Here is a 4,865-nt window from a genome sequence, read left to right on the forward strand (position 1 = left end):
ACATGCCCAAGGCCAGAGGAAATTCTCATCACAGCCGTGACTAAAATTCAAGAGGACTTCAGCATTCTCAAACCTGCTCCTGACCCACCAAACACTTCTCTCTGTCAAATGACAAAATGGATCTAATGAGTTTGCCTCTTCAAATACCTCAAAGTACTCCTGAGAAACAAACCAAATAGCACACCACCTACATTAAAACTAACTGCCAACCAAGGCAGATTGAAATGCATGCCCCTTAACAGATACAGATCCATCATTGTCCCACTCACAAGCCAGGTACAATAGACTTCTCTTGTTGGTACTGCCCAGTAATATCAAGAGAATGGTGACAGGTTAGGGTAACTTTGGGGACAATCCCATAGCCTTTATTTATATTAGAATAGATACTTCTCTACTTTATGCAGTTTTATTGCTTTTTTCATACTTTCCATGGCTGCAGCACAACTGAAAGGGTGGGATGAAGTTCAGTATATGCCTTGGGGGGCAAAATCTGTGCTCCACTCCAGCTCCCTCTGAGCACATGCTGCTTTCCATTTCATAAAGGATTCCCCTGCTTTCTTATGCAGCACTCTCCTCACCTTTACTCAGCAATATGAAGGGGCTTAAAGACGATCCTTGTTTTTCATACATTTCCTTGCCCTCTTTGCTAAACATTGTAGACATGGGAGTTTATAAAAAGCATAGTGATAACTCTGGTTTTTTTAATAAAAACCCTTAATATAACTCATTGTTTGGTTTCAAATTTTTAAATTCAGTGAAGAGAATGGCCATTTGCCCGTATGCAAATCTTACTCTCAGGTATCTGCAAACTAAGTCAGAACAAAGTAACCTGCTCCTTTATGGACCAAGAGCCCTGAGGCATTATCAGATCCAGCCAGGAAGGGGTTATGAGTCCTACAGAGGACTCAACAGAGGGGGACGGGTTGCTGCAGTTTGCTTTGGTGCAGGAGAAAGGCCCTTGCAGCCTGCTTCAGTTAAGGAAAGAGCTTTGTTTTGTGAATTGGATGTTTAAAGAATAAAACTCTCCCCTGAAGGTAGAGCCTGAATGGACTTTGGATGTGGATTTAATCCTTCTTGGGCTGGGGGAGGTGAGCTAGAGGCTTTCAAATGGTGGAAAACATAAGCGGGCAACTGGCCCCTGGAATGAGCAGGAATTGAAGCGGTCACAGAAAAGAGAGTGGCTGGAGGGGTTTGTTGCGACTGTCTTGGCTCTTTTTTTTCTGAATGTGGGGAAAGGATGAAAAATGCTGTCTGTCTGCTGTTGCAGCAGCAGTGGATCATGCATTCCTCCCTCAGAGTCAACAAAGAAGTGGCAGGAATTGCAGCTTGCTGCTCAACAGCAATGCACAGAGAAGCAGGCTTCAGGGAGCCTTTGGAGACCTGCAGAGGGTAGCTTAGACAGGTCTGGCCCTTCCTTGGTTAGTGAAGCTGGGGTCAGAAAACTACCAAGATTTTCCTCTGCACAACGGAGTGGCAAGACAGGCAGGATATCTAATGAAAATTGTGAAGTAGCTTGGGTCGTATCCTAAGGTAAAAGCTGCCATTTTTAACAGATGAAGACTGGATCTGGAGGTATACTTGTCAATGGTCAGAGGCTGAATTTCATCTCTGGAAATCACGTGTCATGTGCGGTGGCCCAATGGTAATGAAACTTTGCTACCCCTTGGTTGCATCCAGAGTTGGGTTTGCAAGGAAAATATGTAGTACAGAAATAATTCTTGCAGTTTCTACCTATGGAGCCCCAAAACTGGTAAAGCATTTTGGACAGTCTACAGATGAAGTGATAAGGAAAGTGCACCAAACGGGGGGTGCTCCACTGCTAAAAGGCAAGATAAGAGATGCCCTGGCTTTGAGGAGCCGGATGGAATTCCCTCAAAGTGAAAGAGTCCTAGGTAACTCTAAATGGAAGGTTTTTGAAGAGTCCCAACCACAACCTAAAAGAACTTCCCTAGGAGCAGCTGGGAATCCAGGTAGCATGGTTTGGATGGGATGAACCTGGACATGAAGACATTGCCCATTACTGTAATACAGCTATTTGAGCTGAAGTGGAACATCTTTGACCAACCTAGCAGCCCTCTGACTCAGAGAGCAAAATGTTTTTGAGAGCAAGAGCTGAATATCAGGAACAAAAGCTTGAACTTGAGGTTAAGGAGGTTACAATGGGAAATCAGATGATGCTCTATAAGGAGACAGGAAGTGTGTCAGTATAACTGGTAGCAACTGGCAGAAGAGCATCAGGGAGCTGTGATAAGTGCAGCTGCTTGCTCTTGATCACCATCAGTAAGCTTGAAGAGTCAGACATGTTTAAATGCACAGGCACCACAACCCTGTGGCACACAACATAAAGGCAAGGTCTATGAAGGTCACAAGTTGGGCCAGCAAACTGCAGAACATGTTGTGAGGCTGGACAAGGTGCTAGGCGACATGGTATGTCCCCTTTAAAGAGGGGACCCACCATCCCTGTTAAATTATCACGCTTGGACTGGAAGGATTCTTACAAAAATTTCCACTGAGGAGGGAGTAGTGTCGGGCAAGGGGAAAGATATGGGGGCAAAAGGGCTGCCTTGGTCAAGAAAAGAGATTTGTTTTTGTGGTAGTTTATGTTTGATATATAAAACTGCCCTGAAAGAAAGACTCTGAACAGACTGGGCATGATATCCTTTCTGGGATGGGGGATTCAGGACAGCAATCTATATAAGCATTGGCCTCCTGTAGCGAAATAAAATGAACCAGTGTTTAAAAAAAAACAGAGTAAAAAAGGTTATATTAAAAAGTAGATTTATATTTAATTTCACAATGTAATGTTTTATTTGTAGCAGCAGGAAACAAACATTTTAGTTGATGCAGTCCCCACACACACACACACACACACACACACACACACACACACACACAGAGTGTCAAATAAGGTGACAAAAACTGGTGCTTTGAGGTCATAATTCATTTCCATGGTGATGTCATACCCAGAGGATTATGATCTATGGAAATGCTTCCCAAAACATACCTTGTGGGCCACTGGCAGTCTGAAAGGCTCTGATAATGATCTGCAGAGGGCAATAGGTCCCCAGCACTTTCCAGTGAACTGTGTGGTAAGGGTCCAGGATGATCAATAAGAAACTGAGTGTTGATAGAGATTGACTGGTCCAAGTGTTTGGGAGCCACCAACTTAGAAGGATAGTGGATGGAAAAGGTGCTTAGTAAACAGTAAACAGCAAAAACCATTTCACACATTTACTCTGAGCTTGAAAATTCTAACAAGAATCCAGTGCTTTAAACAATGTTTATTTCCAGGTACTAGGTAGAAAGTTCAGGATCCAGCCAGACTCCCTGCACCTGCCTCTAAAGGCATGCCCCAACACAGCTGGGGATTGCACATGAAGAAAAGGGTGAGGTCTTTCCAAGTGACAGAACCTTGTACCAGGAGGACGTTTCAAGCCTAAGCATGTAAAATATGTCCAAACTTCTAACTTAAAAATAAAACCCCCAGATTTAAAGGAGACAGGAAAGCACTGCAGCCAAATTGTTCAAAAGTCTTATACAAGATGCTCCTTTGTTAAGTTTATGCTCAGTTGTCAGGAGGTGCTCAGCTAAGACGAAGTTGCTGCATGATGAGAGACAGATACACAAGAACATGGGAATTTCTGCATCATTTCCCACTACTTACCTGTCACAAACCTCCAGCCAGCTGTTCAAGGACACTGATGGATTGATCAATCTGCCTTCTTTAAACTCAGCTTGACTAAATGTCCACGCGAAGATCACACAGTTGGTAGTGTCCCTTGTGCCTTTGCTCTTCCCCTCCAAAGAGAAATGATCAAGGGGTACAAGGGTATAACGGGGTGATGGGCAGAGGAAGAAGTCAAAAGGACTCTCCCCATTTCCCCCTGCTCCCCAAAACTCAAAGCAGCACCTGAGACCTGTTCATGTCAGAAGCGTAAGAGGAGCATGTACACTTACCCAGGTGCATCTTCTCAAAGCCTGCTGCCTTTTGATATGGTAAAAGAAACAATCTTTTACTGAAGGAGCTGGGATAGGGCAGACACACTGAGCAGCCCTTTTCACCTGTACAACCTAAGTAATTTGGGGAAGGCACCACCTTTATTTATATATGGTGTTATAGTACAAAGCATGTTAACAGCACTGAACAGTGACAATAATATCCATAATTTACCCCTGACTGGGGCATACATTGAAAGCTTGTTCATTTGTCTAATTCAGTAGTTTGTTTCTTTATAGGAATGTAACAGGAACAGTCAGCTCTAGGAGCGAGGGTCTAGCTGCTAGCACATTGAACGGATCAGATAAAAGGCAGCAGCTTAAACTCAAAGGCCTGTGTGCTTTTAAAGAACTAGCTTAATTCATACAATAGGCCAGATACTCTGTCCATTTACCCACCTCCCAACAAAAAGAAAAGGGCCGCCTTACCCCAAAGGTGCACCAGCCTGGGCACGTTTTAACGAATATCCAGCCTAAGACATGAGCTGCTTCTTCTTTGCTACTGCAGCATGTTTGGTGAAGTAAGAGCTCATATTAGACAGATTTTGAACACAGTAAGTCAAAGCAACCCGCCCACCCTTGATTTGAACATACTCTGCTCTTATGGCAGCCCAGGGGATTCACACCTGGTACACACACACACTCTCCTTCACCCCAACTGTGGGTGTACTGCATCAGCAAAAACTGCAGCATGCAATAGCCCTGAAGCCCTTTGTATGAAGGACAGCTAATACAAGCAAACAGCTTGGCACTGAATGCTGCTGTTGTTCCCAAACACCTGTATGTACATTGGCACATTTAGATCAGACTTTCAGAGTTACTACTACTGGTTCCTTTATTTCTACCAGAAAGGGAGGCAGGTTTAATAA

Source organism: Alligator sinensis, unplaced genomic scaffold (genome assembly GCF_000455745.1).
Source record: "Alligator sinensis unplaced genomic scaffold, ASM45574v1 scaffold1947_1, whole genome shotgun sequence".
In the NCBI taxonomy this organism is placed as follows: Eukaryota; Metazoa; Chordata; order Crocodylia; family Alligatoridae; genus Alligator; species Alligator sinensis.